Genomic DNA, 17,320 nt, shown 5'->3' on the forward strand with positions numbered 1-17,320 from the left:
ACACAGACATTTCTAATCCTGTAAGAAACACTTTAAAGACATGCCAATTTGAAAAGGCAACAAAATTTTAAAAAAAATAAAGCAGATACTAAAATTGACTTTACAATAAAAAATAATAATTGGCAGTTTTAAATGAGTGAAAAATGAGGAATGTACAATGAAAAACAAAGCTAAAGCATTCCAGTTGATAAAATGGAAAACCTATTAAGTTTTATAGTCTATTTTCCAAGGAAGTTATGTTTCAGTGTGATTTTTGAAATACTACAAAGATATATTCTGAGTATAATTTAGGTGCCCATGTTAAAATTTCAAATTTTGCATGCTACATTTATTAAAGAAACACTGGTAATAACCTAGTGTTTGTAAAATTCTAAGTTTTGGCAAATATTGTAAATATCACAATCAGTTGGTATTGTAAAGTCATGATGAAACTGGAATTAGGAGAAAACCCATTTTATATATTTCATTTGATTAAAAATATCAGACTTGCATGTTCTAAGTGAACTGAAAAAGTTATATCTTAAGAAAAAACAGTAATTTAACACAGTCTGTACACATTTAGCTGCCATTTATAAAACAAACAAATGAAAAACACATAGAAAATGTTAAAGCTGGGGGCGCCTGGGTGGCTGACGGTTGAGCTAACCACTCTTGGTTTCAGCTCAGGTCGTGATCTCAGGGTAGTGGGATCGAGCCCCGCATGGGGCTCTGCACTGAGTGGGAGTCTGCTTGAGAGTCTCCCTCTCCCAATGCACACTCGTGTTCTCTCTCTCTTAAAATAAATAAATAAAATTTTTTAAAAAAAGAAGAAGAAAGAAAATGTTAAAGCTCGTATAAACTAACCCAAAAGTACTCCCGTGCTCACATTACAGAGACCCAGGGACTTCTACTCTGTAGCTGAGCCGCTACTCTTTCTTTACCATTTTTTAAAAACCCTCCCGGGGCACCTGGGTGGCTCAGTTGGTTAAGCGACTGCCTTCGGCTCAGGTCATGATCCTGGAGTATCTGGATCGAGTCCTGCATCGGGCTCCCTGCTCGGCGGGGAGTCTGCTTCTCCCTCTGACCCTCCCCCCTCTCATATGCTCTCTCTCTCTCATTCTCTCTCTCATGAATAAATAAAATCTTAAAAAAAAAAACAAAACCCTCCCTCCCACTCCTCTATCCCCCTTTCCTTCACTGCTCCTCATCTTGAAAGAGCCTGCATTCAGACTCCTCTCATTCTTCAGTGCTCTGATATTTTACTCTACCCCACCTCCTCCAATGAATATAAACTACATTCTCAAATGTTATGAATTGCTTAATATTAATTGGCAAAATCCAGTGATTGTAAAAACACTCGACTCCAAAATCTCAGGACAGTGCTGATCACTTGCTCCTCAGAATTCTCTCCTACCTGGGCAGTTAAAGGACCCCTGGCCATTGTCTTGTATTCTGACCCCTCCTCCTCCTTTAAAAATATTCCTGGGGCACCTGGGTGGCCGAGTGGGTTGAGCGTCCAACTCTTGGTTTCAGATCACACAAGTGGTGATCTCAGAGTCATGGGATCAAGCCCCTAGTCAGGCTCTGCACTCAGCAGGGAGTCTGCTTGAGAGTCTCTCTCTCTCTCTCCCTCTTCCTCTTCCCCTCCCCCCACTCTCTCTCTTTCTCTCTCTCTCTAAATAAATAAACAAATCTTAAAAAAAATATTCTTGAATCAACTGCCTTCATCCCTTTCCCTTTCAACACTCTCTTCTCTGTACCCCACAGTTGCATTGTTTCCATCGTCACCCTGATAAAGACATTGCCCAAGATGATGCCTGACTCTCCACTTGAGTTACAGCCCCACAGGTCAGTCTCTTCCTAGGAACTGCTATGGCAACATTTTGTCTCAATTTTCTCAAAACTGAACATAGCATTTTCATCCCAAATTCACTTCTGTTCATGGATTTCACATTTTTTTTTATTTTTTTTCTTGGTGAAACTTTATTTTTATTTTTTTTATTATGCTATGTTAATCACCATACATTACATCATTAGTTTTTGATGTAGTGTTCCATGATTCATTGTTTGTGTATAACACCCAGTGCTCCATTCAGTACATGCCCTCTTTAATACCCATCACCAGGCTAATCCATCCCCAAACCCCCTCCCCTCTAGAACCCTCAGTTTGTTTCTCAGAGTCCATAGTCTCTCATGGTTCATCTCCCCCTCCAATTACCCCCTTCATTTTTCCCTTCCTACTATCTTCTTCTTTTTTTAACTTATAATGTATTATTTGTTTCAGAGGTACAGGTCTGTGATTCAACAGTCTTACACAATTCACAGCGCTCACCATAGCACACACCCTCCCCAATGTCTATCACCCAGCCACCCCATCCCTCCCACCACCCCACCACTCCAGCAACCCTCAATTTGTTTCCTGAGATTAAGAATTCCTCATTTCAGTGAGATCGTATGATACATGTCTTTCTCTGATTGACTTATTTCACTCAGCATAATACCCTCCAGTTCCATCCATGTTGTTGCAAATGGCAAGATTTCATTCCTTTTGATGGCTGCATAGTATTCCATTGTATATATATACCAAATCTTCTTTATCCATTCATCTGTCAATGGACATCTTGGCTCTTTCCATAGTTTGGCTATTGTGGACATTGCTGCTATAAACATCAGGGTGCACGTACCCCTTTGGATCCCTACATTTGTATCTTTGGGGTAAATACCCAGTAGTGCAGTTGCCGGGTCATATGGTAGCTCTATTTTCAACTTTTTGAGGAACCTACATACTGTTTTCCAGAGTGGCTGCACCAGCTTGCATTCCCACCAACAGTGTAGGAGGGTTCCCCTTTCTCCACATCCCCGCCAACATCTGTAGCTTCCTGACTTGTTAATTTTAGCCATTCTGACTGGTGTGAGGTGGTATCTCATTGAGGTTTTGATTTGGATTTCCCTGATGCCAAGGGATGTTGAGCACTTCTTCATGTGTCTGTTGGCCATCTGGATGACTTCTTTGGAAAAATGTCTGTTCATGTCTTCTGCCCATTTCTTGATTGGATCATTTGTTCTCTGGGTGTTGAGCTTAAGAAGTTCTTTATAGATTTTGGATACTAGCCCTTTATCTGATATGTCATTTGCAAATATCTTCTCCCATTCTTTCGGTTGTCTTTTGGTTTTGTTGACTGTTTCCTTTGCTGTGCAAAAGCTTTTTATCTTGATGAAGTCCCAGTAGTTCATTTTTGCCCTTGCTTCCCTTGCCTTTGGCAACGTTTCTAGGAAGAAGTTGCTGCGGCTGAGGTCGAAGAGGTTGCTGCCTGTGTTCTCCTTTAGGATTATTTTGATGGACTCCTGTTTCACATTTAGGTCTTTCAACCATTTTGAGTCTATTTTTGTGTGTGGTGTAAGGAAATGGTCCAGTTTCATTCTTCTGCATGTGGCAGTCCAATTTTCCCAGCACCATTTGTTGCACAGACTGTCTTTTTTCCACTGAACATTCTTTCCTGCTTTGACAAAGATTAGTTGACCATAGAGTTGAGTGTCCATTTCTGGACTCTCTATTCTGTTCCATTGATCTATGTGTCTGTTTTTGTGTCAGTACCATACTGTCTTGATGACTACAGCTTTGTAATAGAGCTAGAAGTCTGGAATTGTGATGCCTCTAGCTTTGCTTTTCTTTTTCAACATTCCTCTGGCTATTTGGGGTCTTTTCTGGTTTTGGTGAGAATTTTTGCATCCATGTTCATCAAGGATATTGGTCTGTAATTCTCCTTTTTGATGGGGTCTTTGTCTGGTTTGGGGATCAAGGTAATGCTGGCCTCATAAAATGAGTTTTACTTCCATTTCTATTTTTTGGAACAGTTTCAGAAGAATAGGTATTAATTCTTCTTGAAATGTTTGGTAGAATTCCCCTGGGAAGCCATCTGGTCCTGGGCTTTTGTTTTTTGGGAGATTTTTGATGACTGCTTCAATTTCCTTAGTGGTTATAGGTCTGTTCACGTTTTCTATTTCTTCCTGGTTCAGTTTTGGTAGTTGATACATCTCTAGGAATGCATCCATTTCTTCCAGATTATCTAGTTTGCTGGCATATAGTTGCTCATAATATGTTCTTATAATTGTTTGTATTTCTTTGGTGTTAATTGTGATCTCTCTTCTTTCATTCATGATTTTATTTATTTGGGTCCTTTCTCTTTTCTTTTTGGTAAGTCTGGCCAGGGGTTTATCAGTCTTGTTAATGCTTTCAAAGAACCAGCTCCTAGTTTCATTGATCTGTTCTACTGTTCTTTTGGTTTCTATTTCATTGATTTCTGCTCTGATCTTTATTGTTTCTCTTCTCCTGCTGGGTTTAGGCTTTATTTGCTGTTCTTTCTGCAGCTCGTTTAGGTGTAGGGTTAGGTTGTGTATTTGAGACCTTTCTTGTTTCTTGAGAAAGTCTTGTATTGCTATATACTTTCCTCTGAGGACTGCCTTTGCTGCATCCCAAAGATTTTGAACAGTTGTGTTTTCATTTTCATTGGTTTCCATGAATTTTTTTAATTCTTCTTTAAGTTCTTGGTTGACACATTCATTCTTTAGTAGGATGGTCTTTAGCCTCCATGTATTTGAGTTCTTTCCAACTTTCCTCTTGTGATTGAGTTCTAGTTTCAAAGCATTGTGGTCTGAAAATATGCAGGGAATGATCCCAATCTTTTGGTACCGGTTAAGACGTGATTTGTGACCTAGGATGTGATCTATTCTGGAGAATGTTCCATGGGCACTAGAGAAGAATGTGTGTTCTCTTGCTTTGGGATGGAATGTTCTGAATGTATCTGTGAAGTCACTTGGTCCAGTGTGTCATTTAAAGTCTTTATTTCTTTGTTGATCTTTTGCTTAGATGATCTGTCCATTTCAGTGAGGCGGCTGTTAAAGTCCCCCACTATTATTGTATTGTTGTCGATGTGCTTCTTTGCTTTTGTTATTAACTGCCTTATATAATTGGCTGCTCCCATGTTAGGGGCATAGGTATTTACAATTGTTAGATCTTCTGGTTGGATAGACCCTTTAAGTAGGATATAGTGTCCTTCCTCATCTCTTATTATAGTCTTTGGTTTAAAATCTAATTTGTCTGATATAAGGATTGCCACCCCAGCTTTCTTTTGGTGCCCATTAGCATGGTAAATGGTTTTCCATCCCCTCACTTTCAATCTGGAGGTGTCTTTGGGTCTAAAACGAGTCTCTTGCCAACAGCATATCGATGGGTCTTGTTTTTTTAGCCAATCTGATAGCCTGTGTCTTTTGATTGGGGCATTTAGCCCATTTACATTCAGGGTAACTATTGAAAGATAGGAATTTATTGCCATTGTAGTGCCTGTAAGGTGACTGTTACTGTATATTGTCTCTGTTCCTTTCTGGTCTATGTTACTTTTAGGCTCTCTCTTTGCTTAGAGGACCCCTTTCAGTATTTCTTGAAAGGCTGGTATCGTGTTTGCAGATTCCTTTAGTTTTTGTTTGTCCTGGAAACTTTTTATCTCTCCTTCTATTATCAATGACAGCCTAGCTGGATATAGTATTCTTGGCTGCATATTTTTCTTATTTAGTGCTCTGAATATATCATGCCAGTCCTTTCCATCCTGCCAGGTCTCTGTGGATAGATCTGTTGCCAATCTAATATTTCTACCATTATAGGGTACAGATCTCTTATCCTGAGCTGCTTTCAGGATTTTCTCTTTGTCTCTGAGACACCTAAGTTTTACTATTAGATGTCAGGGTGTTGACCTATTTTTATTGATTTTGAGAGGGGGTTCTGTGCCTCCTGGATTTTGATGCCTGTTTTCTTCCCCAAATTAGGGAAGTTCTCTGCTAAAATTTGCTCCAATATACCTTCTGCCCCTCTCTCTCTTTCTTCTTCTTCTGGGATCCCAATTATTCTATTATTGTTTTGTCTTATGGTATCACTTATCTCTCGAATTCTGCCCTTGTGATCCAGTAGTTGTTTATCTCTCTTTTTCTCAGCTTCTTTATTTTCCATCATTTGGTCTTCTTTCTTTTTTTTTTAATTTTTTTTAAGATTTTATTTACTTATTTGTCAGAGAGAGAGAGCACAAGCAGAGGGAGAAGCAGGCTTCCCGCTGAGCAGGGAGCCCGATGCGGGACTCGATCCCGGGACTCCAGGATCATGATCTGAGCCGAAGGCAGTCACTTAACCAACTGAGCCACCCAGGCGCCCCCATCATTTGGTTTTCTATATCACTAATTCTCTCTTCTCCCTCATTTATCCTAGCAGTTAGAGCCTCCATTTTTTATTGCACCTCATTAATAGCCTTTTTGATTTCAACTTGGTTAGATTTTAGTTCTTTTATTTCTCCAGAAAGGGTTTCTCTAATATCTTCCATGCTTTTTTCAAGCCCAGCTAGTATCTTTAAAATCGTCATTCTCAACTCTACTTCTGACATCTTACTAATGTCCGTATTGATTAGGTCCCTGGCTGTCAGTACTGCCTCTTGTTCTTTTTTTTTTTTTTAGGTGAGTTTTTCCATCTTGTCATTTTGTCCAGGGGACAATAGATGAATGAGAGAACAAAATGCTAACAGGGTAACAATGACCCCAGAAAAATATACACTAAACAAATCAGAAGAGACCTGAAACTGGGGGAAAAGAAAGGGAAAGAAAAAAAAAAGACTATGATCAAATATGATCAGGCTGGTGCATAGATCAGTGCCACACACTAGATTTTGGGTGTATTTTGGTCTGTTAGTAGAAAGTACCTTCTGAAATTTTTTTTTTTAAAGATTTTATTTATTTATTTGACAGAGAGAGACACAGCGAGAGAGGGAACACAAGCAGGGGGAATGGGAGAGGGAGAAGCAGGCTTCCCGTGGAGCAGGGAGCCCGATGCGGGGCTTGATCCCAGGACTCTGGGATCATGACCTGAGCTGAAGGCAGACACTTAACGACTGAGCCACCCAGGCACCCCTGCCTTCTGAAATTTTAAAGAAAGAAAAACTTATATATGTACAAAAACAAGGGTAGATAGGATAAAGGGATGGAATATGATTATAAAGATGAAAATTATAAAAGATTTTATAAAAGGAATTGATAAGATAAGAAGTTGGTTGAAAAAAGAAAGAAGAGGAATTAAAAAAAAAAGGGAGAGAATGTGATCAGGCAGAAGACTAGAACAAAGCCATACACTAGAGATTTAGGGTATATCTTGGTCTGTTAGAAGAAACTGTATCCCAAAATGTTAAAGAAAGAACAACTTATATCTATATACCAAAAATAAGGTTAACTACTATGAAGGAATAGAATATGACTCTAAAAATGAAAAATAAAAAAGATTTTTTAAAAAAGGGATTGATAAGATGTTGGTTGAAAAAGGGAAAAAGAAAAATTCAAAAAAAAAAGAAAATTAAAAAAATTAACTTTGAAAGACTAAAGAATTGGGGGGGAAAAAGCCATGAATTCTATGTGCTGTATTCCCCTAGTGCTGGCGTTCTGGTGTTCTCCTTGATCGGTAAACTTGGTCTTGACTGGTTGTTCTTGCTGATCTTCTGTGGGAGGGGCCTGTTGCCATGGTTCTTAAATGTCTTTGCCGGAGGCAGAATTACCCCACCCTTGCCGGGGGCGGGCTAAGTCATCTGCTCGGGTTTCCTCTCGGGAGCTTTTGTTCCCTGCAAGCTCTCCGTACAGCTTTGGAGGAAGGGAAGGAAAGTGGCGGCCTCCTAATCTCCACTCTGGAGGAGCCGAGAACTCGGGGCCCCTCTCCTCAGTGAGCCCCCTGAGAAAAGCAGTCAGTCACTCCCGTCTCCCCGCTCTCCGGCCGCACTCCGTGCTCACCCGGCCTGTGACCAAGCATTTCTATCTCTGGCACATGACCCTGTGTGGAGTCTCCAAACCCAGCAGAGTCCTGTGGTGTGCTCCTGCGCCGCCCCTCCCGTGGGAGGAAGGGGAGTCTCCCTGGATCTTCCGCTTATTGGGTCCCTGCGTCCAGAAAGTGGTCACTTTTCTGTTCAGAGAGTTGCTGCTATTCTTTTCTTCGATCTCCTATTGAGTTCGTAGGTGTTCAGAATGGTTTGATCCCTATCTAGCTGAATTCCTGGGACCAGACGAAATTTAGGTCTCCTACTCCTCCGCCATCTTGCTCCTCCTCAGATTTCACGTTTCTGTTGGTGGTTTCCTTCCATCCTCCCAGACTCCAAGGCTGAAATTACAAGATCTTCCTTTCCCCTCTCCTCCTTATAGCTTTTTAATTATCATTGACTTTTCCTTTACAGTATCACTCAAAACAACCTCCAAATTTTCTTTTTCTGCTGTCACTGTCTTAGTCCACACCTTCTTTAACACTGGCTTGTACTGTTACAGTAGCCTTATCAGCTATTCCCCTGCCTCTGGGACCTTCTTTCTTTAAACCAAACCCTGTAGGACACACAGAGGTGTCTTCTTCAATTATAGCTCTGGGACTCTGAAAACTTCATTAAGTCCTGATTAATTGCTTAAATGAATTCCAAACTCCTGACCATGCATTCCAGGCTTTCAGAATCTGGTGCCTCTCCATCTTTTAAAAGAACACCTTCCCTTCTTGTATACTTTAGGACTCAGCCAAAGAAAACACATACTGTATTCTTTGTTCAATGGTCCTTTCTCCCTTCCCCCCAGCTCCCACTCATTCTTCAAATTCCTACTCCTTTCCCTCCATGAAGCCCCCCTGTTCTGGTTCTCCTTTATCTGGGTGTCTGTTTTGATTCTTATTCCTTTTTAACTCATATACTAGACTCTAAGTTCCCTCAAGAAAGAGTCTTGATTAATAAGTCCATGGACTCACTTACTCAGCAAAACTTTAAGGAACACTTACCATGTGGAAGAGCTGAGTTAGGGAACAAAGTTTGGGTAGACAGAAAACTCTGTGCCAGGCAGAAAAGTGTTGATGTGATGGTTCAGGGAGCAGGGAACCAACAAGACAATCTATAAAACACAAGGGGTATTTTACAAAGATCCATGAACAACAATGGTCAAATGCAACAGTAAAGAAGACAAACAGGGAGAGCAGGTATAGTCCCAAGGACTGTTTTGTCAATCTAGGTGCAAGTTGATGAATAAAAGACTGTGAGCTACAATGAAATACCACTTCACACCCATTAGGAAGGCAATTATAAAAAATAAAAAAAAATAAAAAAAAACACAAAATCCTGAAAATAACAAGTATTTGTGGGCATATAGAGAAATTCACCCTTCCCCCTCACCATGCAATAGCGATGACAGTTACAATTGGTGGTTAACATGAAATGGTGCAGCTGCTGTAGAAAAATAGTTTGGCAGTTCTTCAAAAAGTTAAGCATAGAATTACCATATGATCCAGCAATTCCACTCCTAGGTACATACCACAAGAATGGAAAACAGGGATTCAGACAGATACTTGTATGTCAATGTTTACAGCAGTGTTATTCACAATAGCCAAATGGTGAATACAGTCTAAATGTCAATCAACAGATGAATAGATCTTTTTAATGTAGTAGGTGCATATAATGGAATGTAATTAATCCATTAAAAGAAATAAAATTCTGACACATGCTACAACATGGAGGAAGCTCAAAAGCATATTGCTAAAGTCAAATAAGCCAGACACAAAAAGACAAATATTGTATGATTCCACTTACTTGGGGTACTTAGAATAGGCAAATTCATAGGGACAGAGCTAGAATAGATGTTACCATTGACTGGAGGGAGGAGGGATGGAGTGTCACTGTGTAATATGTACAGAGTTTCAGTTTGGGATCATGAACAAGTTCTGGAAACGCATAGTGGTGATAGTTGCATAACAATTTTACACCTCACAATGATTAAGATGGTAAGTTTCATGTATATTTTTAGCACAATAAAAAAAATTGTGGCCCTTGTCTGGTTCCTGGGAAATAATCTCTTTCAAGCAGGATATTCCAAACTCATAGAGGTTATTTCCCAGAAGCCAGACAGGGCAAACTTTACCTTAAAATGTACAAGGTTTGGACAACCCGGACCTGCTGAGTTAATCCTTCACTGTACAGGGGGTGAGGGTAGAAGCAGCAAGCAAGTTAGGTATTGTCTAGATCTATTGCAAAAATCCAGGTGAGAGAGAGTAGTGGTTTGGGTCAGGGTGGTCAGGGTGGGAGGGGAGCACATCTTGGGTATATTTCGCTGGTGTAGAGCCAACAGGGTTTATTACAAGACTGGATATGGGCTGTGAGAGAAACAGAAGAGTCAGGGGTGAGTTAGAGACATAGGAAGGCTGAGGAGCAGCAAGTTTGGAGCCCCAAAGGGAGGAAAGCGAAGTGTGGTTTGGACGTGTTAAATTAGTCTGATCTCAAATCCCACTGGAGATGGACATTCAGCAGTTGGATTTACAAGTGGGGAGAGGTTGGAGTTGGAGATAAATGTATTGGGAGTCACTCTCCATGGGTTGAATGAAGGGGCCAAGGAATGGGCCCTGGATCATGCCAATATTGAGAAAGAGTGACTAACAGAGATTTAAGGGAGCACCCAGTGAGGGAGCAGGGAAACCAAGATTGAAGGCTCATCTGGAAGTCAACAATGAGATGTTCAAGAAGCAAATGGTCAACTGTGTCAAATGCCTATTGATAGGTCAAAGAGGAAACCTTTGAATTTACCATTAAATTTGGCAATTTAGATGTCACTGGTGACCTTCACAAGAGCAGTTTTAAAGAATAGTAGAGATAAAAATGTGTTTGAAGTTAAAGAAAAAAATAGGAGCAAGGGTTGGGACAGTGACAATTGATGGCTGTTGTCCTTGCCAATTTCCCCTCCCTGCCGTGCCTTGGCACCACTCACTACCCTGTGGTCCTTGCCTGGACTTCTGAAAGCTACAGCCGCTAACTCACACTCTCAGACACTCTGGCCTCTGCAGCAAGGTAGTTCTAAGGAAGCCGCATTTTCCTTTACTACTCTGCCCCTAACTTCCCACATGTAAACTACACTGTATGTGTGTAACAGCCTTCACGGAGCATGGGACTTAACCAGGGAATGATTAAACCTGGAGGTCAAATGTAAGTGTTCCCAGACTCCAATGGGAAAAAGAACTAAAAACTCTTTATAGAGGATCCTCTCAAGCACGCACCCCAATTTCTAATCTTTCTTCCCTGTCTTGAGATTTCCCCTCCTCTCTATTCTTCCAGGAGCAGTCACAGGTTAATCTTATCCTGAGATTCATCCCCCACCCCACCACCAGTAAAACAATTCTTGAGACACAATAATTCTCCTATGATACAATTTCTAGGTTTTTGTTATTCAGTCAAGAATAACACCACGGAGGGCAATGTGGAATCACATTGCTCTAGATTTAAAGCTTCTTATCTGAGCCATTCCAGGTCTCAAAGCAATGGTTCTCAAGGGTTAGAGTACCTAAGACATTCTGGGGCTTTGTGTAAATGTGTATTCCTGAGCCCCACCCTCAGAAATTCTCAGTCAGTGATTTTAGGTGAGGCCTAAGAGCTTGTTTTGGGGGGTCTTGTTTTTGTTGTTGTTTTATTTTGGTTTTTGTGCACTCAAGCTTATGATGGTGGTCCTGTGACTTCCCCATTAGGGGTCTGCAGTCTTCAAAAGTTCACTGTGTCATCACTGGTGCTGAGTGCCTTCATTCTGGGTGATGCCCCATTCAAGTTGGTTGGGCCTGCAGGACGCCATGCAAGAGGTAAAGGGGTGAGGACAGGGACGGGTGATCTGCAAAGGCCCCTCTTCCCTCCCCATCCGGAAATTATGTGTTCATCAACACAGAATGGAAACATAACTTGAATCAAATTATCGATTAAGCTTGATCAAGCTACTAGGTCTGGTTTCTTGGCCGAGTCAAACTAAATTCATTTCCCTGTCTCCAGAGCTGACTTTTTTATAGGCCAGTCACCCAGCAAGTCCTATTGACCAAAAGCTGAGTAAAATAAAATACCTGCCCTCCTGGACACAAACATCTGTTAGATGATATGCAAACTTGTTTATTTGCCCCATGTGACACTTGGCCTCTGACTGCTATTGGGATAGAGGTCAAATGACATAATCATGACCTCTCCTTGAAGAGCATTAACCTACAAGTGATCCCTCCTTATTTCACTTCCTATAACCTCACCTTTCTCTTCCCAGGAAAAATTTCCTCCTTGTACCTTTTTCATGGCTCACTGTGACACTGGTGACCACTGAAAGCTAGGGCCAAAATGACTTTCCTGAAAGATGGGGGAAGCCCTTCCATTCTCAGTCATAGGACAAGCTTAACTTCAACCAGAGCAGCTTTTGGCCTCCTTTTAATGTCAGGCTGAAGAAGTATCTTCTGAGGAAAGATTTCTAACTTTTTAATAATTTAGCAACAGAATGCTTTTTCTCTGTCAAATCTCATACAACTCCCCTCCCCAACACACACACACACACACACACACAGACACACATACAAAAATCAAATAAAAGTAATTTCTATGGTTGAAGCAGAGTTTAGAGCTCAGAGCCCAGCCAGCTCTGCCTCCATGATCACTTGGCAGTGCTCCAAGTAAGATGGCTTGAAAAGTGCCTATCCACTGGGATAAGTGTGGCTCAGTGAACTTTCAGAGGTTTGCACTCTGGATCTTCCCAGCCTTAGGTCTTGCCTAACCACCACGAATCCACCTGGAGCCCCATGTTCTACCTGAATGAGACAACTTGCACATCTGTGAAGCCCTGTACCTTCTCTCCAACTGCAAACACATGAGATAGGATTCTCCCCCAATGTAGACCCCATCATCCACCACAGGGCCTGCAGCTCACCACAGCTACTCAGACCCACTGCCACATCCAGGACCTCTTTCCTGCTGGGACCAGTACCACCTGCCTCTTGCACCTGCCCCAGGAATCCCACTCTCCAGCTCGTCTGAAACCTGGTTCAGATCCCACCCCTTCTTCCTGACCCATCATATTCTCTTCTCCATCCTCCCTCCCTAGACCTGTATTTTTCTTTCTTTTATCTTTGTCCTTCAGAGCTTTGCCCAAGTAGCTGTTTCATCAGTTAGTAAAAAGAACTGATATTAAAGTTTGTCTGCAAACAGGAAAATAGGTCACTGGAGGTTGGAGGGTGAGGGGGCGTTAAAAAAGTCCAGGAATCTCCACCAAACACGCAGAATTGTTATAAATGCCAAGTCTTCCTTTCTGCAATACACACCCACACAGAAAAAAGAGTAGTAAAAGGGGTCATGGCTTTTTTCTTAGAGTTTGCCTTTTATGTGCACCTGAATAAATAAGAATATTTATAGTCTCATAAAATTTAAGGTGGCAAGACCCAAACCTTTTCTTTAAACAGCAAATAGATAGATGTAATGTTACAAAGTAATAATACATTAATTCTGCATTTCAAGGTTTTTTAAAAAGTACTCAGTGCATGCACAAAATGCTAAAATGTACATTTAAAGTAGAAAAATACTCTGCATGCCTAAGATTTCTTCCTGTCTTCTATTTTCAATTACTTATTCATGATAACTAAGCAAGTCCAAATGAGAAAGAAACTCCATTCATTCAAACCAGTGAAATGTGGAGGGAAAAAAATCTGATTGTGTTTTATATAGGCATGTGCCTATGTAATACATTTTTTAATGATCAAAAAATACCAACAAAATTTGGTGATATATCATTAATGTGAATTGAGAACTTGAATCTGCTCATGGAAGACATCTTGAACTAATACAAAAATACCCAGGATGCTAAAACTTAATATCAATTAATGTAGATCATGATTATCCATTAAAATGATATTTCTGGAGACAGGTGACCCACAACCCTGAACCCTCCCAAGATACCTTAGGTGCAGTGATCATTCCCATATCTAAATACTTGCTGTCAGAATATGTTGAAATGTATAAAAATGTGCCTTAGAGACCACATAGGAAGGCCAGGGATGCAGGTGGACCTCAGAGATAAATAGAGTCAGAAATGTGAATGCTGCCAGGTGTCCCAGATGGTTTATCTTTTTGTGTAGGCTCCATTCTCTCCTACAGCCTTCTTCCACATAGCAGCAGACATGACCACCTAAACACCATCTCCAGAGACCACAGAATCCCAAGTCTCCATTCTCAGTTCTAAAATTCCAGGGAAGGATCAGCAGGGTCAGCTGTCTATCCCCAGACTGACCCCTGGGAGAAAGGGTCTAAATAAGAACCCGTTCTGTTGCTCCCCTAACACCAGGATTGGAAGGAGCATTTCCAGCAAAAGGCAGTGCTGTTCTGGGCATACAAAACCACAGATGTCAAAATAGTCCCTAAGTGTTTATGGTCTATCTGGTGAGGCATTATATAGAAACATACATAGAGCAACAAAATATAGTTGCTATCCAAAGACCATACATGATCGCTTATCAAAAAGATGTCATAGAAATCATGAAAACATTATGACAAGAGAAAGAAACCATTCACAAATGAGTAGATATTGTATGATTCCATTTATGCAAAATGTCCAGAATAGGGAAATGATCCTGGAGTCCCGGGATCGAGTCCCGCATCGGGCTCCCTGCTCGGCAGGGGCCTGCTTCTCCCTCTGATCCTCACCCCTCTCATGTGCTCTCTCTCTCTCATTCTCTCTGTCTCAAATAAATAAATAAAATCTTTAAAAAAAAAGAGAGAAAAAGAAAAGATCAGATATCACAGAAAGGAAAAAGTTCAACATTAAAATCTTTGTTTTAAAAATTGTGAAACTTCGGGCACCTGGGTGGCTCAGTTGTTTAAGTGTCTGCCTTTGGCAGGAAGTCTGCTTCTCCCTCTGCCCCTCACCCCACTCTTCTCCCACTCTTTCTCTCAAATAAATAAATAAAATCTTTAAAAAAAAATTGTGAAACTTCAAGCAAAGTGGTAATATGCTAATAATGTTAACAAAGAAAATAATTTGAAAACTAACATATGCTTATAAACAAAATAAAGATCTATGCTGTTAGAAAGAAGGTAACCAAAAGAAGAGTTGAACAATGAGTAAATATTAGGTAGGGTGGTAAGTTTGAATTTTGAAATAAATTTTAAATCTGCTCTTTCATTTTTACATTATTTCTCAAAGTATAATTAGCACATAGAATAGGCTTTCTAACCTTCAATTTCCTACCCACATGCTATTAATTTTCTGGCACACGCTCTGATTACATTTTAGAATGAGTGAAAATGAGAGTTTAATTTAGAGGGGAAAAAAAGAAGAGAAAGGAACTAAGGTAAAAAGTCATATACTCTACAAGAACTTAAATATAGAAAGCATTAGAAACTTCACAAAAACATTTAACACCTAATTCTATGTGTGAAAAAAAATTCCAGAACCCCAGCCATTCCTTGAGGAACACTAGCAGACCCGGAGGTCGTTCACTCTTCCCTGCCTGGTGGAAAGTGAGGCTCTCCCACATGGTGACATTCCTTGGTTTTTATATTTGTTGGTATGGAAAGAAAGTTTTCAGCCATTTTTCCCCCATGATCCTCCCCTCAGCCCAATGACAAAGGCAGAGCAGGTGTTGCTTTTTCCACCGTGTAGATGAATTAATGGAGGTCCAGAGCAAGGGACAGCAGCCACAGAGCAAAGCATATCCAGGAAGCACCCTGCTGTGTCAGACATTAACCCCTCCGTTGATGGATGGTACAAAGAGATGAAAATATCAGAGAAGGGTCTGGCGTGAAGGGGTTGTTGGGGCAATAGCTATTTACCTATTGTATGTCATGATTTTAACAACCAGTACAACCAACATTCTGGATGGTTCCCACTGAGTACTCACTACGTTCCCATGGAATATAGATTAAAAATACCTGATGTCAGCAGTAAATGTTGTGACCCGTGAGGCTATGTACAGCTGAATAATATCAGGATCTAGCTTTCCATGGGCCTATTAAAGAAGTTAGAAATGTTTGCTACAAATTAGCATTTATTATATGGAAAAGGGAAGAGGCCTTAAAAAGTGGCCTTCCTCATCTACCTGAGAGCTTCAAATCAGCCAAGACAAAGACAGTGGAGATTCTCAACAGAGTTCATCATGCTTGTATAGCAAAAGACTAATCAATCTTGAAAACCATACGACTTAGTTATTCCCATGTAGAATAGCAGAGAAGAGCTCAGCTTCTGGAGTCATACTGTCTGGCCTCAAACCATGGCTGGATCTCTTACCAGCCATGCCTCCGTTTCCCTGTCTATACAGAAGGGATCACAGCGTCTATCTCATAGGGTATTTCTGAGAATGAAATGAGCAAATGTACATTAAATGTCTGAGACCCAGTAAGAGTTCAACAAATGTTAGCTATTATTATTAATTGTAAGGACAAATCCACCAGAATTGAGGAATTTTTGGACAGAAAGGGAATTATAATAATAACCCAAATGGCCTAGAGATAAAAATTCTAATTGCTACTCTGTCTAGGATGAAGCTATTTTCGTCTCTAATAGTAATCTCTTTTTCTTCTATATCTCTTGAGGGCCAAGGAGATATTGGTGAATATCTAGTAAACTGGATAATTAGGCATTTTCTCTAACTCATAAAATGAGGTGATGTCCAAATGTTTACCCTCAGGTTCACTGATGTAATGGATACATTCTACATGTTACTAAATAGAGAATAGAATCTATGGAAAAGTTTGGAGGAAGTAGCATTTCTGATCTTAGAAGTTGTAGGGGAGGAACTACGTGATGGATGAGGTAGAATGCTATTATCTCTTGTAAGTTCAGGATGCTTCTTTATGAGGCAAAATTGTTCCAAATAAAAAAATTAAAGAGGCTTTTTATGACTTTTGAAGATAATATGCCCAAGTGGATTATGTTTTAAAACCTATAATGGATTACATGCCTAAAACTAAACTCTAAAACAAAATAGACATTCTAAATTCTAAATGAAAGCATACCTGGTGTTTTACTAGGAGAGGATTCTTGGAGTGCATTTGGCCTTGGCCTTGGGCACAGCCTGGCAAGCCTCAGCTCATGTAGCCAGATGAAAACCACACCCAAAACCTTCTTCTCAAATATTCTTCCTCCTTCATTCCCACTAAAGGAGTCCAATGGAACCAAGAAGAGAAGGATGCAAAAAAAAACCCTGACACTAAAAGACATTTCCATCCCTGATCTATTTTGCAGGGACTTGTTTTGGTCACGAAAGTGTTGTTCCTGCTCAGTCCTGCCCTGGTGACTGGGAAGAGTATCTTTCCAACCTCAGGATAATCAAGGTATTTCCTCCCTGATTGAGGGATATGTAGAGAAGCTGCCCCTGAAGGAATCAAAGTTAACTCTGGAGGCACTATAAGGGCCTTTCTCTCTGTCTCTCTCTAGATATAGATATAGATATAGATATAGACATAGACATAGATATAGATAGATATAGATATAGATATAGATATAGATATAGATATAGATATAGATATAGATA

At 40.4% G+C, this 17,320-nt stretch overlaps 1 long non-coding RNA gene across 1 annotated transcript in view; it reads right to left on the bottom strand.

Annotated features, from left to right (window-relative positions):
• The window catches only part of LOC118004510, an 84,124-nt gene that overhangs the window by 7,661 nt on the left and 59,143 nt on the right, over window positions 1-17,320 (bottom strand). Inside the window, exon 3 of the long non-coding RNA XR_004677605.1 lies at window positions 8,804-8,913. This is a non-coding gene — a long non-coding RNA (uncharacterized LOC118004510). The remainder of the gene's footprint in view (window positions 1-8,803; window positions 8,914-17,320) is intronic.

This window comes from Mirounga leonina, unplaced genomic scaffold (assembly GCF_011800145.1).
Source record: "Mirounga leonina isolate KUSES-001 unplaced genomic scaffold, KU_Mleo_1.0 Mir_93, whole genome shotgun sequence".
In the NCBI taxonomy this organism is placed as follows: Eukaryota; Metazoa; Chordata; class Mammalia; order Carnivora; family Phocidae; genus Mirounga; species Mirounga leonina.